General features: G+C 35.4%; 1 protein-coding gene across 2 annotated transcripts in view; it reads left to right on the plus strand.

Moving 5' to 3' along the window:
• Window positions 1-18288, plus strand: part of Samd13 (sterile alpha motif domain containing 13) — a 57411-nt gene that overhangs the window by 12361 nt on the left and 26762 nt on the right. The window lies entirely within an intron of this gene.

Raw genomic sequence — 18288 nt, forward strand, 5'->3', positions numbered from 1 at the left:
GCTTCTGGCTTTTAGAGTTTGCACTGAAAAATTGGAAGCAATTCTGACAGGTTTGCCTCTAAATATGACCTTACATTTTTCTCTTGAGGTTTTAAAAATTTTATCCTTGTTCTTCATGTTAAGCATCTTAATTATAATATGTTGTGGAGAGATTCTTTTTTTGATCTTGTGTATTTGGAATTCTGAATGTCTTCTGTATCTGGATATCCATCTCATTCTCATGGTTTGGAAATTTTTTTGTTATTATTTCCCTGAAGAGGTTGTTAATTTCATTAGCCTGCATCTCACAACCCTCCTTAATTCCAGTGATTCATAAATTGGTCTCTTACTGGGTTTCCAGAGTTCTTGTATATTCTGATCATAGTTACTTATTTTCTTTTCTTAAGTGCTTCCTGAATGTTTAAGTCTGGCCAGTTTGTCTTCCAGTTCTGAGATTCTTTGTTTAGTCTAGTCTATTAGAGAGACTTTCAACTAAACATTTTATTTGATTTATTGTCTTTCATTTCCAAGATTTCCATTTGTTTCTTTTTCAATATTTCTAACTCCTTATTTAGTTTCTCATTCATATTCTATACTGACTTCCTTAATTCATTCACTTGTTTTTCTGTGTTCTCTTGGAATTCATTGATTGTTTTTATAATGATTCTTTTGAATTCTTTAGCTGATATTTCATCTACTTCAGTATCTTTTGGGTCAGTTGCTGGTGATTACAAACTTTAGGAGGTTTTGTGTTACTTTGTTTTTTTTCCCCATATTTTCTATATTCCTTTGTTGGGTTTATGCATCTGTTGGTAGGTATTTATTTTCTGCTATTATGTGGGGGGCCATTTTAGGGCATGGTCTTTACTTGACAAAGTGTCCTAGAGTAATCTAGATAAAGATACCCGAGTAGTTGTGGTATCCACAGTCTTTGCATTAATTCTGTTTTTGCTGTAGCAGTAGATGTCTGTAAGTGGGCCCATGCAGCCTTCCCCTTATCTGTTTCTACTTGGGGCCTGGTTGTTAGTTGGGGTTTTGTCTTCTATTCTTTTTTTTTTTTTTAAAGAGAGAATTTTAATATTTATTTTTTTTAGTTCTCGCCAGACACAACATCTTTGTTTGTATGTGGTGCTGAGGATCGAACCCCGGCCGCACGCATGCCAGGCGAGCGTGCTACCGCTTGAGCCACATCCCCAGCCCCTGTCTTCTATTCTTTATACTAACGTAAAGCTGAAGATTAAGTGTCATCAATTTGTATGGGGAGCAAGTTACACTCTGTTTCTTGGAAGAGTGTAGTTCAACAACAGAGTGTCTACCCTGTAAACTTGTAGTGTTTTTGTTAGTTCCAAACACCTCCCAGAACAGGGGAAAATAAACAACAGCAACAACAGATGCAAATAACATACAGCATTAAAATAAATACCCATTTACTATTGTGACATGTGTGACATTAATTACCACAAAAAACATGAGTGTCAGGGTCAGAAATTGTCACCAGTAAAAAACAATAACCATGAACTAGATCCTAGGCTTTATAGGAAACAGTAGGTGTCACCTATATCATCCACAGCAGTAATAATTGCATCAGCATTAATGGTGGAGCCAGGAATTATATGGAACAATTTATTCTTAAAGTTGGTAAAACTACAGCTAATGAAGAGAAAAGAAAATGTGCTAGCAAGGTAGAAAAGAGTTTACAATTTCAAAAAGTGAACATAGAGAATGCAGAAGAGCTGTAGCAGGAAGGAGGAGAAAAATAGTAGAAACAAAGCAAAGAAGAGAGAAAGAACACAGAAGCAGAATTGGCTGTTGGTGGGAGAAGAAAAGACAGAAAGAAAAACAAGAGAAACAAACAAATGAAAACATTACAGAACAAAACCAAACTATACAAGCCCCCAAACCCTAACCCTCAAAAGACAAGGCAAGAAAAATAAGTACATTAAAAAAGCTCAATGAGAAAAAAATAAACAAACGTGTATGCATATATGTCCCTGGACCAATCACCACCACAGGAATGCACACATGCACACATATGAACACACACAAAGAAAGAAAAAATAAAGATTTTTAATGAAAAATGACAGAATAGTCACCACTGAGGTGTTCAAAATAGTTGACAAGAATGGATGGTCACTGTCTATGCCCTACTGTCTTTCATTCCAGTTCTTCTTGAGCTGTGTACTCAGAAAAAGAGCAGGGCCTGGGCTTGCTAACCCCTTCCTCTTTCTTTGTTGCTTTCTGAGTTGTCAGTTGGAATGGCCTAAGCCTGAAGCTGTTTGAAATAAGTCTCAGTTTCCTTTCTCAACAGTGTGAAGTAGGATGGAGTGGGAAGTACTATTAGTTGGAGTTTTGTCTGCAGAGATCAGATGGGGTGCCCTCCCAGGATGGGGCTGCTGCAGAGATCAATGGGAGGAGTTCCAGCTTCTGGGGAATCAGGCCTCAGAGGCTTTGTTGGTGTCTTCCCTGAAGAGATTAGATCAACACATCCCTAGGGCCTGGCAGTTGCCAATCTTGGTTGGGGGTCAGGATCTCAGGAGCATCCCAAGAATTCTTCTCATGGGGTAGGGGAGCCAGTCCTCCACACACTCTGCTCTTCAGGTTCACAGCCTTCTCAGGTTTAATCCCTGAATGTTTCCACACCTGCCTGATCAGATTCCCTACCCGCATCAACTGGTCACTTGAGTGACCAGGCTCAAAGGAGAAAGGATTTAGGCCTTCCTTTGCTTTTCTGACTCAAATCCTCTGGGTAAATCTTCTCTGTGCCTGATGTACTTACTTTCTGCTAGGTGCACACTAGGCCACAAAGTAGGCACTTGCTGGGACAGTATGGCCATGTTTGCAGTGACCTCCTGGTTCCCGTAGGAGCAGCTGCAGCATGGTCACCTGTTGTGAGCCAGCCATGGCTGTGTGTGTGAGCTATGCGCATTTGAGCACGTGAGGGGACTGGACTGACTTTGCTCTGACTGGGCTGTGCAACGTATGTGTCCTTTTCTCTCACTCTATGATCCCCATGCAGCACCTGAGACGGGTGTGGCTTTCCATGATGTCAGTCAAACTGTTGACCAAGACATCACCAAGCAAGACTTCACCCTCCAAACCGACTCCTTGTTTTCTTGTAATATTACCCCTCTGCCTTATTTGGGTGGAATGTTTTGTCAAACAGCTCTCCCCAGTAAACATCAGGCTTCAGATATTTTCTGTGTTTGTATGATTTTTTTTTTGTTGCCAGCCCAGTTCACCTGGAGTGACCCTGATCCAGTCGCGTGTTGTGACAATCACCTCAAGATGGCTCCCACCTCAGCTCTCCATGACCAGTTGGGAAACAGAGCACATTTCAAGCACCCACGCACAGTGCAGCCTCTGGATGTGCTGAGTTTGGGTTTCTTTTCTGGTTTCAGGTTTTTCCATACCAAATCTGTTCCTCTCTGTGTTCTCCCTCCCTCTCTGGTGAACCAGCACCACTGCAGCTGCTGCAACTGGCTTGGTTCCAATGTACTCTTTCTTCTTTTTTAACATACCCACATTTCTGAATCTCAAAGATATTCTGAATGTCCAATATTGAATTTTAGTGAAATCCATTTCACCCACCTCGCTGAGTAGCAGCGAGTCAGTGAACAACTGGGAATGCAGCCTTTCTCTACTTGTCTATTTTGAATCCCCCTTATCCTAAATTTTCTAAATACATTGATTAGTAGATTTATAGTATAACTCCAGTTGGACCTAAAAATTTCTTTGGACATATTTGACAATACTTGATCTGCATTTAGATTTCATAAAATTTACAGTTGAAAAAGTAGAATCACATCCCCAACTAATTTTCTAAATATACTTAAAAGTTTTGCAAAAACTGAACCAAACACCAAAATATAATTTTCTTGTCATATTTGCATTCACATTGACACAACTGATTTATCTTGATTTAACTTCAAAGCTAAAGTGTATTTGTCCCAAAACTACATCTGTCCAAGTTAAATAAGTTTATTAATGCACATGTCAATATTATTATCATTGAATTCAGAGGTATATATGGATTGATAAGCAACTATAAGTTTATCAGTGTCAATAAACCATTGTTTAATTTTTTTTCTTTAAGCTTGTCCATGTTAGAAGAATGTTTAAAGTCATTATTTTATTATATTCTGTAAAGTTGCAATTTAAAAACATAAAAACTTTGTACTTATTTAGTTAGGTCAAAAATCAATTTTCCTTCTTGTATTTTCAAATTTGTATGCAGTGTAATATCAACAAAGAAACAAATTATTCTTCCATTTTTGTCTTTAATTCTTGAATATTTAGATAGCATTCTTTTTATTTTAATCAAATGTTTAATTTGTTTCACCAGTACTACAAATATTTGTAAAACTCTTCCAGAACTTAACCATTAAGCCCTGGCAAATAATACAGATTGTTAAATTTATTATCTTCTATTTCTTTTAATAGTTACATTACTGGTATTGAGCAATACTATTGGCAAATATGTGCTGAACAATTTAATAATGGTATCTATAACACTATTCAAGGGTTCACTTCAGAAAATTGAACATAGGTATTATACAGTGGACTGAAACAATAAAGTAAACATTGATCTCTTGTTTCACAATTACAGTAAGCCTAGGTGTTTTTTTTAACCTGACACGAAGCACCCATCCATTGCCTTATAATTTAATTTGTTCATATATAGATGAAATTCTTGTGGCAGAAGCAAATGATTTAAAAGTACCTAAATCATGAGTTCAATTTTTCAGATTGTAAATTGCCATTTCTTCATAATGTTAGAAGTCTTTTGAGATAAAACATGTCTCAGGTATTAACTTGGCAGCGCCTTTTATATTAGTTTTATCTAAAGCTAAAGAAAAACACTTGTGGTTTTTCAAGTTTTAATCAGTTGGTCTTGGATTCTGTTTCTAGAAGACCTTGTATTCTTTTGACAATGATTTGATGGTTTGTTTGGAAAATCTTTCACTTTTCTGAAGTACTTTTTTAGGCTTTTCTTATAATATTTTAACAGAACCAAAATAACCAGATGTCCATTGGGATAAAAAATGTGTTTTGTTTAAACAAGATTCCCATCCATTTCTACTAAATGAAGTTATAAGCTCCTATTTTGTTTTAGATCTCTAAAAGTGTTTTCTTGGATGTTTAATGTTTATTTCAGGTGATTGCTTTTATTAATTCTTTTTTTGATTTTTGAGAAGAAACTTATCAAATTCACTCTTTTTGATAAAATGTCTCATAATAATATTCATTTCATATTTTTACCATTTATTGTACACAATGAACAACATTTGCTCATTTTGTTGTAAGAAATTATAACTTCTTCAAAATATTGTGAACATACCTTATTCCAGGCCCCTTTTTCCTTTATTGTCCCAGTATTAGTTTCTGCATCTTCTCTCAATTACACCTCTTTTTAAAATGTGTCTCTTTATTTTTAATTAAAATATTTAATTATGTAATAATGAAAACAATTACACATCTATCAATTTAATTACCAATTACAGCACAGAAGGGAATCTTCATAACTCATACTGTCTGCAAATACTCAACCAACACATTACAATGTTAGATGGATGCATACGAAAGAGTCATTTGAAGAGAATCAGTCTATTGACACAAACCACTAGATGGGTGATTTGTATATGTGTTGTACTAGGAAGGACACACACCTGATGTGTGAACTTTAATTCGGCAACAGCATCCTGTGGGATGGCGTTGTTAAAATGAAATGTAGGTGGAGCAAAACAATGGAGATGGCGTTGTTAAAATGAAATGTAGGTGGAGCAAAACAATGGAGTTGTGTTAACAGACATATTTTGTACCACTTCCAAGTTTTTAATTATATGTAAATTAAATTAAAAATTTAGTTTTCCTGTCAAATGTTAAATGCTCAACAACATGTTACTAGTGGCTATTGAAAGATACAAGTGTATATTCAAGAGAAGTTCTTGCATATGTGCACTAAGGGAAGGTTGACTAAACATGAGATTAAGGAAGATGATTATCCCAGGTGGCAAGACTAGGATTGGGCATCTGAACTAGATAAGTATAGTTATTGCCATGATTCTAGCTTTTATTTTAGATCTTTCAAACAAAAGCTGAATGAAGAAACTGTAGAACTCAATAAAACAATAACTTGGACTTAACTGACATATATAGAATATTTCATTGATCAATGAGTGAATACACTATCTTCTCAGCAGCATGTGGATCCTTCTCTAAAATAGACCATATATTATGCCACAAAGCAACTCTTAGCAAATACAAAAGTAGAGATACTACCCTGCATTCTATCAGATCATAATGGAATAAAATTAGACATCAATGATAAAATAAAAAATAAAAGCTATTCCAACAACTGGAGACTAAATAATATGCTATTAAATGAACAATGGATTGCAAAAGATATCAAAGAATAGATTTTAAAATTCTTAGAGATAAATGATACAACATCAAAATCTCTGGGACACTATGAAGGCAGTACTAAGTGGAAAGCTCATTGCATGGAGTTCATTTCTTAAAAGAAGAAAAAGCCAACAAATAAATGACCTAACATTACATCTCAAAGCCCCCAAAAAAGAAGAAAAAATCAACACCAAAGTTGTAGAAGACAGGAAATAGTTAAAATCAGAGCTGAAATGAAATGAAACAAAATAAACAGTTGAAAAAATTGTCAAAACAAAAAGCTAATTCTTTGAAAAAATAAATAAAATTGATAAACCTTTAGCCATGCTTAAAAAGAGGAGAGAGAAAACTCAATTACTAACATCTGTGATGAAAAAGGAAATATCACAAAGGACATTACAGAAGATAATTAGAAATTATTTTGAAAAATTGTACTCCAGTAAAATAGAAAATATCAAAGGCATCTACAAATTTCTAGAGTCACATGATTTTCCCAAATGGAACCAGGATGACATACACAGTTAAAACAGAATAATTTCAAGCAATGAAATAGAAGCCACCATCAGAAGCCTACCAACCAAGAAAAGTCCAGGACCAGATGGATACACAGCTGAGTTCTACAAGACTTTTAAAGAAGAACTAATACCAATACTCCTCAAATTATTTCATGAAATAGAAAAAGAGGGAACACTTCCAAACTCATTCTATGAGACCAATATCACCCTGATTCCAAAACCAGGCAAAGACACATCAAAGAAAGAAAACTTCAGACCAATATCTCTAATGAACATAGATGCAAAAATTCTCAGTAAAATTCTGGCAAATCAAATACAAAAACATATCAAAAAGATGGTGCACCACAATCAAGTGGGAGTCATCCCAGGGATGCAGGGTTGGTTCAGCATACAGAAATCAATAAATGTAATTCATCAAATCAATAGACTTAAAGGTAAGAATCGAATGATCTTTATGCATCTAATAGAAGAAAAAGGCTCAAATCTTCATCATGTCAGATTAGGCCCTGACTTCTTTAATAAGACTCCTATAGTACAAGAAGTAAAATCAATAATCAATAAATGGGATGGATTCAAATTCAAAACCTTCTCAGGGAAAGATAATAGGAATAATAGGTACTTATCTCAACATTATAGAAGTTATCTATGCTAAGCCACAGGCCAATATCATTATAAATGGAGAAAAATTGAAAGCATTCCCTCTAAAAACTGGAACAAGGCAGGGATGCCCTCTTTGACCACTTCTATTTAACACAGGTCTTGAAACACTAGCCAGAGCAATTAGACAGATGAAAGAAATTAAAGGGATACAGATAGGAAAAGAAGAACTCAAATTATCACTATTTGCTGATGACATGACTCTATACATAGAAGACCCAAAAAATTCCACCAGAAAACTTCTACAACTAGTGAATGAATTCAGCAAAGTAGCAGGATATAAAATCAACACTCATAAATCAAAGGCATTTCTGTATATAAGTGACAAATCCTCTGAATTAGAAACAAGGAAAACTACCCTATTTACAATAGCCTCAAAAAAAGTAAAATACTTGGGAGTCAACATAACAAAACAGGTGAAAGTCCTCTATAACAAAAACTACAGAGCATTAAAATAAGAAATTAAAGAAGATCTTAGAAGATGGAAAGATCTCTCTTGTTCTTGGATAGGCAGAATTAACATTGTCAAAATGCCATACTACCAAAAGCACTATACAAATTTAATGCAATTCCAATCAAAATCCTAATGACATTCCTCATAGAAATAGAAAAAGCAGTCACGAAATTCATCTGGAAAAATAGGAGACCCAGAATAGCTAAAGCAATCCTTAACAAGAAGAGTGAAGCAAGTGGCATCACTATACCAGACCTTAAATTATACTACAGTGTAACAGTAACAAAAATGGCATGGTATGGGCACCAAAATAGACATGTAGACCAATGGTACAGAATAGAGGACACAGAGACAAACCCACATAAATACAATTATATTAGACAAAGGTGCCAAAAACATATATTGGAGAAAATATAGCCTCTTCAACAAATGGTGCTGGGAAAACTGGAAATCCATATGCAACAAAATGAAATTAAACCCCTATCTCTCACCATGCACAAAACTCAACTCAAAGTGGATCAAGGACCTAGGAATTAAACCAGAGACCCTGCATCTAATAGAAGAAAAAGGCCCAAATCTCCATCATGTCGGATTAGGCCTCGACTTCTTTTTAGTAAGACTCCTATAGTACAAGAAGTAAAATTAAGAATCAATAAATGGGATGGATTTAAATTCAAAACTTTCTTCTCAGCAAAAGAAACAATCATTGAAATGAACAGAGAGCCTATATAATGGGAGCAAATTTTTACCACTTTCACATCCCATAGAGCACTAATCTCTAGGGTATATAAAGAACTCAAAAATTTTAATACCAAAAAAAAAATGATAAACGGGCCAAGAAAGTGAACAGACTCTTCTCAGAAGATGATATACAATCTACCAACAAATATATGAAAAAATGTTCAACATCTCTAGCAGTTAGAGAAATGCAAGTCAAAACTACTCTGAGATTTCATCTCACTCCAGTCAGACTGGCAGCTGTTAAGAATACAAACAACAATAAGTGTTGGCGAGAACGTGGGGAAAAGGGCACACTCTTAGATTGCTGGTGGGACTGCAAATTGGTGCAGCCAATATGGAAAGCAGTATGGAGATTCCTGGGAAATCTGGGAATTTGACCCAGCTATCCCTCTCCTTGGTCTATAACCAAAGGACTTAAAAACAGCATACTACAGGGACACAGCCACATCAATGTTTATAGCAGCACAATATACAATAGCTAAATTGTGGATCCAATCTAGATACCTTTAAGTAGATGAACCGATAAAGAAAAAAAAATCTATATATATATACACATACATACACACACACAATGGAATATTACTCAGCATTAAAGGATATATAAAATCATGGCATTTGCAGGTTAAATGGATGTAGTTGGAGAATATAATGCTAAGTGAAGCAAGCCAATCCCCAAAAAACAAATGCTGAATGTCTTCTCTGAAAAAAAGGATGCTGATTCATAATGGATGGGGCAGGGAGCATTGGAGGAATAGAGGGAACTTTAGATAGGGCAAAGGGGAGGGAGGGGAGAAGGGGAATGACTGTAGGAAAGACAGTGGAATGAGATGGACATCATTACCCTAAGTACATATATGAAAAAATGAATGGTGTGATTCTACTTTGTGTTCAGCCAGAATCATGAAAATTTTTGCCCTATTTGTGTAATATGAATTGAATTGCATTCTGCTGTCATATATAACTAACAAGAGTAAATAAAATTTTAAAAAATTTTAAAAATTGAGTAAATTATTTCATGGGGTTTTGGTTGTTTTCCTGGAAGGCTGCTCTGGCTCCTCAGGGAGAGAGGAATGGGAAACTTAAGTAAGTAGTAAATGTGTGCCTGATCACTGCTTCGGCTTTTGTTTACATACTCTTAAACCTCTTCTCCAGCAGCATCACGTTAATCAGCAGTCCTTGAATGCATGTTCTTTGAAAGCAATGAAGAGTTTTTATCCAGCTTATTAGCTCGTTCCCGGTGCTTTCTTTCCATCATGTCAACTTTTGTCTCTTCCTAACCACGAGCTGCCCTGACTCTGTCTGACTGCAGTTACATAATGATTCCTGGTATACTCTTCTTCTCAGGGAGTGGCAATCTGTCGTGGAGGGTGATCGTGATGCTAAAAAGCTTTATACTGAAAGCAAAGGAAAGTAGAATAAAACTTTCAACACATAATAAATAGCTAAATAGAAAGTAAGGAAACAAATTGAAGCCAATATTCAAACCTGAAAAGTGATCTTTTTAATCAGGGTTTGATGTTGTGACCCTTCTGCAGATACACAGTAGAATAAGTTAGAATGTGCTATGACTTCTTCCTCCTCCCTCCCCTCCCTCCCTCCCTTCCTTCTTTCATTTCTTTCCAAAAAATCTTATTATGGAATTCACCCTCTTAAAATTTCAAGAGTATTATACAGTATTGTTATGCTTAGCCACAGTGTTGTATAGCAGATCTCTAGAACTTATTCATTTTGTACAACTAAAGTTTTATGCAAGTTGATTAGCAACAGCCTGTTGCTATTCAGAGGTAGAGCCTCCGAACCCTATCAGCCACTATTCTATTATTTGCCTCATTAAGTTTGATTATTTTAGATATTTCATTTAATTAGAATCATGTAGAATTTGTCTTTCTATGGTTGGCTTATTTCAGTAGCATAATTTCCTCAAGGTTCTTCCATGTTGCCACAAATGAAAATATTTTCCTTTTTTTTTTTTTTAGGCATTCATGAAATAATGGGCATTTCAGTTGTTACACATATTGGCTCTTGTTAATGGTGCTGCCCTGAACATGGGAGTGTTAATATCTCTTTGATATCTCAATTTCAATACTTTCAGATAACACCCAGAAGTTGAAGTGCTGAATCATATGGTAGTTCTATTTTTAATTTGTTGAAGAACCAACATATTATTTTCCATAGCAGATGTACCATTTTTGCATTCCCACAAACAGAATTCAAGGGTTCCAATTTATCCTCATTTTGCCAGCATTTGTCATTGTTCTTTTGATAGGAGCATCCTAAATATTGTGAAATTATATCTCATTGTGGCTTTCCTGATGATCAGTGTCACTGAGCCTTCTTTCATATACCTGTTGGTCATTTGTGTCTTCTTTGAAGAGATATATATATTCAAGTCCTTAGACTATTTTCCAATAGAGTTATTAGTATTTTTGCTATTGAGGAGATCCTTACATATTTTGGATATATCAGAAATATGGTTTGCTAATTTTTTCCCCATTCCACAGACTACCCTCTTAGTCTATTGATTGTTTACTTTGCTGGGCAGAAAGCTTTTAGTTTGGTGTAGTCCCACTTGTCTATTTTTGCTTTTGTTGCCTGTGTTTTGGTCAACTTATCCACAAAATCTCACCAAGAACAATGTCTTGAGGTTTTCCCCCTGTGTTTTCTTCTAGGAGTTTTATAGTTTCAGATCTTCTGTTTATAGATCTTTAATCCATTTTTAATTGATATGCACTTAAGGGCAAGATAATTTCATTATTTTGCATATCAATGTCCAGTTTTCCCAGTGACATTTGTTGAACACAGTGTCCTTTTCCCATTGTGTTTCATGGCACCCATGTTAAAGATTATTTGACCATATGTGTGTGAATTTATTTCTAGATTTTCTGTTCTGTGACATTGAGCTATGTGCCCATTTTCTTTCTTTTTTGGTGCTAATGCACTCTGTCACTGAGCTACAGCCCCAGTTCTCCCTGGTCTATATGTCTACCTTTATGCCAGTACCATGCTGCTTAAATATACTGAAGCTTTGTAATGTGTTTTGAAACCAAAAGTGTGATGCCTGCAGCTTTGTTCCTTTTCAAGACAATTTTGACTGTTTAAGGTCTGCTTTGGTTCTAGGTGAACCAATTATTTTTAATTTTAATTTCTATATTTTTAATTTCTATAAGAAATGTTATGGAGATGTTGGTAGGAATTGCATTGAATCCATAGATTTCTTTGGGTACTTAGACATTTGAACAATATTAAGTCCTCTGATCTATAAACATCAGATCTGTTTCTGTTTGTGTCTTCTTTAATTTCTTTCATCAATGTTTGATGATTTTCAATGGGTCACTTCTTTAATTGCTTAAAACATTGCTAAATATTTTGTGCTTTTTTGATACTATCATAAATGGAATTGTTTCTCTAATTTTATTTTCAGGTGGTTCATTACCACAGTATAGAAATACAACTAATTTTTATATGCTGATTTGTATACTGCAATTTTACTAAAATGCATTAGTTGTAACAACTTTTCTGTGGACAGTTTAGGATTTTATATACATAAAATCATATCAGCTGTAAATGGGAACATTTCTTTCTTTCTAATTTGGATGCTTTTATTTCTTTTTCTTGCCTTTTTGCAAGAGGTAGTACTTGCAGTGCTGTGGCTCCTGGTGGGACTTTCAGCACTATGTTGAATAAAAGTGGCAAGGATGGCATCCTTGCCTTGTTACTGAAATTCATGGAAAGGCTTTCAGTTTTCACCATTGAATATGGTGTTAGCTATAGTCTTTTGATATATGGTCTTTACTGAGATGAAGTAAAGTTGAGAGTTTTTATTGTGAAAGAGTATCAAATTTTTTTGAGACATTTGTACATCTTTTTGGAGTTCATTAAAATTTGATATATGTATAGCCATATAATAATTAAATCAGAGTAATAAGCACTTCCATCTCTACAAATGTGAATCATCTTATGTATTTGGAATTTCAAACTCTTCTAGTCATTTTGAAATATACCATGGATTTTTTAACAAGTAATTTTACCCCTACTGTGCTATAAAAAATCAAAACAAACTCTCGCTGTGTTTTAGTGTCCCTTAATTTCTTTTCATTCTCCCTTACTCCCATCCCTTCCTAGTCTCCAGTGACCACTATTCTACTCCATTTTTTGTAGGATTGACATTTAGTTTCCACAAATGAGTGAAAACATTATTCAACATGATGTGGTATTTTTATTTCTGTGTCTGGCTTTTTTCACTTACATAATAATTTCTAGTTCCATTCTTTTTATGGCTGAGTAATATTCCATTGTGTCTATATACAACATTTTCTTTATTTATCCATTGATGGAGAGGAAACTATCCTCCAGGTTGATTCCCTATCTTAGCTTCTGTGAATAGTGCTGTAATACCATGGGAATGCAAGAATCGATTGTGTATAATGATTTCATCTAAAAAGGTGTTGAATTTTATCAAACACTTTCTGTATCAAGAGGATCATGAAATTTGTATTTTTTTTATTTTATTATTGGTCGTTCAAAACATTACATAGTTCTTAATACATCATATTACACGGTTTGATTCAAGTGGGTTATGAACTCCCACTTTTACCCTGTATACAGATTGCTGTATCACATCAATTACCCTTCTATTGATTGACATATTACCTTTCTAGTGTCTGATGTATTCTGATGTCTGTCCTATTCTCTACTATCCCCCCTCCCCTCCCCTCCCCTCCCCTTTTCTCTCTCTACCCCTTCTACTGTAAATCATTTCTTCCATTTGTATTATCTTGTCTTACCCCTCCTTTCCTCTTATATGTCATTTTGTATAACCCTGAGGATCGCCTTCCATTTCCATGCAATTTCCCTTCTCACTCCCTTTCCCTCCCACCTCTCATCCCTGTTTAATGTAAATCTTCTTCTCAAGCTCTTCATCCCTACCCTGTCCTTGTTTACTCCCCTTATATCAAAGGAGTTATTTGGTATTTGTTTTTTAAAGATTGACTAGCTTCACTTAGCATAATCTGCTCTAATGCCATCCATTTCCCTCCAAATTCTATGATTTTGTCATTTCTTAATGCAGAGTAATACTCCATTGTGTATAAATGCCACATTTTTTTATCCATTCATCTATTGAAGGGCATCTAGGCTGATTCCACAGTCTTGCTATCGTGAATTGAGCTGCTATGAACATCGATGTAGCACTGTCCCTGTAGCATGCTCTTATTAGGTCTTTAGGGAATAGACCGAGAAGGGGAATAGCTGGGTCAAATGGTGGTTCCATTCCCAGCTTTCCAAGAAATCTCCATACTGCTTTCCAAATTGGCTGCACCAATTTGCAGTTCCACCAACAATGAACAAGAGTGCCCTTTTCCCCGCATCCTCTCCAGCACTTATTGTTGTTTGACTTCCTAATGGCTGCCAGTCTTACTGGAGTGAGATGGTATCTTAGGGTAGTTTTGATTTGCATTTCTCTGACTGCTAGCGATGGTGAGCATTTTTTCATGTACTTGTTGATTGATTGTATGTCCTCCTCTGAGAAGTGTCTGTTCAGGTCCTTGGCCCATTTATTGATTGCGTTATTTGTTATCTTATTGTCTAATTTTTTTGAGTTCTTTGTATATTCTGGTTATTAGGGCTCTATCTGAAGTGTGTGGAGTAAAGAGTTGTTCCCAGGATGTAGGCTCCCTGTTTATCTCTCTTATTGTTTCTTTTGCTGAGAAAAAACTTTTTAGTTTGAGTAAGTCCCATTTGTTGAATCTAGTTGTTAACTCTTGCGCTATGGGTGTCCTATTGAGGAATTTGGAGCCTGATCCCACAGCATGTAGATCATAACCAACTTTTTCTTCTATCAGATGCTGTGTCTCTGATTTAATATCAAGCTCCTTGATCCATTTTGAGTTAACTTTTGTGCATGGCGAGAGATAGGGATTCAGATTCACTTTGATGCAAATGGATTTCCAGTTTTCCCAGCACCATTTGTTGAAGATGCTATCCTTCCTCCATTGCATGCTTTTAGCCCCTTTATCAAATATAAGATAGTTGTAGTTTTGTGGATTGGTTACTGTGTCCTCTATTCTGTACCATTGGTCCACCCGCCTGTTTTGGTACCAGTACCATGCTGTTTTTGTTACTATTGCTCTGTAGTATAATTTGAAGTCTGGTATCGCTATACCGCCTGATTCACACTTCCTGCTTAGTATTGTTTTTGCTATTATGGGTCTTTTATTATTCCATATGAATTTCATGATTCTTTTATCTATTTCTACAAGATATGCTGTTGGGATTTTGATTGGCATTGCATTGATCTTATAGAGAACTTTTGGTAATATCGCCATTTTGATGATGTTAGTTCTGCCTATCCATGAGCAGGGTATATTTTTCCATCTTCTAAGGTCTTCTTCTATATCTTTCTTTAGGGTTCTGTAATTTTCATTGTATAAATCTTTCACCTCTTTTGTTAGGTTGATTCCCAAGTATTTTATTTTTTGGGGGGATATTGTGAATGGAGTAGTTGTCCTCATTTCCGTTTCAGAGGATTTGTCGCTGATATACAGGAATGCCTTTGATTTATGCGTGTTGATCTTATATCCTGCCACTTTGCTGACTTCATTTATTAGCTCTAATAGCTTCTTTGTAGACCCTTTTGGGTCTGCTAGGTATAGAATCATATCATCTGCAAATAGTGATAATTTAAGTTCTTCTTTTCCTATTTTTATGCCTTTAATTTCTTTAATTTCTTTCGTCTGCCTAATTGCTCTGGCCAGTGTTTCAAGGACTATGTTGAACAGAAGTGGTGAGAGAGGGCATCCCTGTCTTGTACCAGATCTTAGAGGGAATGCCTTCAATTTTTCTCCATTCAGAATGATGCTGGCCTGTGGCTTACCATAGATTGCTTTTACAATGTTGAGGTATGATCCAGTTATCCCTAATTTTTCTAGAGTTTTGAACATAAAGGGATGCTGTACTTTGTCGAATGCTTTTTCTGCATCTATCGAGATGATCATATGGTTCTTATTTTTAAGTCTATTGATGTGGTGAATAACATTTATTGATTTCTGTATATTGAACCAGCCTTGCATCCCAGGGATGAATCCTACTTGATCATGGTGTATAATTTTTTTGATATGTATTTGAATCTGATTCGCCAGAATTTTATTGAGGATTTTTGCTTCAAGGTTCATTAGAGATATTGGTCTGTAGTTTTCTTTCTTTGAGGTGTCTTTGTCTGGTTTCGGAATCAGGGTGATGTTGGCCTCGTAGAATGAATTTGGAAGTTCTCCCTCTTTTTCTATTTCCTGAAATAGCTTGAAAAGTATTGGTGTTAGTTCCTCTTTAAAGGTTTTGTAAAACTCTGCTGTATACCCATCCGGTCCTGGGCTTTTCTTAGATGGTAATCTTTTGATGGTTTCTTCTATTTCCTCTATTGTTATTGGTCTGTTTATGTTGTCTATATCCTCCAGACTCAATCTGGGCAGATCATAAGACTTAAGGAATTTATCCATGCCTTCACTATCTTCTATTTTATTGGAATATAAGGATTCAAAATAATTTCTGATTATCTTCTGTATTTCTGAAGTGTCTGTTGTAATATTGCCTTTTTCATCCCTTATGCTAGTAATTTGGGTTCTCTCTCTTCTTCTCTTCGTTAGCATGGCTAAGGGTCTGTCAATTTTATTTATTTTTTCAAAGAACCAACTTTTAGTTTTGTCAATTTTTTCAATTGTTTCTTTTGTTTCAATTTCATTAATTTCAGCTCTGATTTTAATTATTTCTTGCCTTCTACTTCTTTTGCTGTTGTTTTGCTCTTCTTTTTCTAGGATTTTGAGATGAAGTATGAGATCATTTATTTGTTGGTTTTTTCTTTTTTTGAGGAATGAACTCCAAGCAATGAATTTTCCTCTTAGAACTGCTTTCAATGTGTCCCATAGATTCCGATATGTTGTGTCTGTGTTTTCATTTAACTCTAGGAAGTTTTTAATTTCCTCCTTGATGTCTTCTAAAACCCATTGTTCATTCAGCAACCTATTGTTCATTCTCCAAGTGATGCTTGATTTTTCCTTCCTTCTTTTATCATTGATTTTCAGTTTCATTCCATTGTGATCAGATAAGATGCATGGTATTATCTCTACCCCTTTATATTGTCTAAGAGTTGCCCTGTGACATAATATATGGTCTATTTTTGAGAAGGTTCCATGTGCTGCTGAGAAAAAAGTGTAACTACTTGATGTTGGGTGGTATAGTCTATATATGTCAATTAAGTCTAGGTTGTTAATTGTGTTATTGAGTTCTATAGTTTCCTTATTTAACTTTTGTTTGGAAGATCTGTCCAGTGGTGAGAGAGGTGTGTTGAAGTCTCCCATGATTATTGTATGGTGGTCTATTAGACTCTTGAACTTGGGAAGAGTTTGCTTGATGAACACAGCTGCACCATTATTTGGGGCATATATATTTATGATTGTTATGTCTTGTTGGTGTATGGTTCCCTTGAGCAGTATGAAGTGTCCTTCTTTATCCCTTTTGATTAACTTTGGCTTGAAATCTATTTTATTAGATATGAGTATGGACACTCCTGCTTGTTTCCGCAGTCCATATGAGTGGTATGATTTTTCCCAACCTTTCACCTTCAGTCTATGTATATCTTTTCCTATCAGATGCGTCTCCTGTAGGCAGCATATTGTTGGGTCTTGTTTTGTGATCCATTCTACTAGCCTGTGTCTCTTGATTGGTGAGTTTAAGCCATTAACATTTAGGGTTATTATTGAGATATGGTTTGTTCTTCTAGCCATATTTGTTTATTGATGTTACTAAACCTGATTTGTTATCCTCTTTGACTACTTTCCCCCCTTTACTGTCCTACCTCCCATTGTTGGTTTTCAATGTTATTTTCCATTTCCTCTTCCTGTAATGTTTTGCCAAGGATTTTTTGAAGAGATGGTTTTCTAGCTGCGAATTCTTTTAACTTTTGTTTATCGTGGAGGGTTTTAATTTCATCTTCTATCCTGAAGCTTAATTTCGCCGGATACACGATTCTTGGTTGGAACCCATTTTCGTTCAGTGTTTGAAATATGTTATTCCACGATCTTCTAGCTTTCAGAGTCTGTGTTGAGAGATCAGCTGTTATCCTGATTGGTTTACCCCTAAATGTAATCTGCTTTCTTTCTCTTGCAGCTTTTAAAATTCTCTCCTTATTCTGTATGTTGGACATCTTCATTATAATGTGTCTAGGTGTGGATCTCTTATGATTTTGCACATTTGGCGTCCTGTAGGCTTCTACGATTTGGGATTCTGTCTCATTCTTCAAGTCTGGGAAGTTTTCTCGTATTATTTCACTGAATAGACTGTTTATTCCTTTGGTATGGAGCTCTGTGCCTTCCTGTATCCCAATGACTCTTAAATTTGGTCTTTTGATATTGTCCCATAATTCTTGGATGTTCTGCTCATGGTTTCTTAGCAGACTTGCTGAGCTGTCTATGTTCTTTTCCAGTTGAAATACTTTGTCTTCATTGTCTGATGTTCTCTCTTCTAAGTGATCTACTCTGCTGGTAGTATTCT

The sequence above is a fragment of the Urocitellus parryii genome, chromosome 11, assembly GCF_045843805.1.
Source record: "Urocitellus parryii isolate mUroPar1 chromosome 11, mUroPar1.hap1, whole genome shotgun sequence".
Taxonomy (NCBI): domain Eukaryota; kingdom Metazoa; phylum Chordata; class Mammalia; order Rodentia; family Sciuridae; genus Urocitellus; species Urocitellus parryii.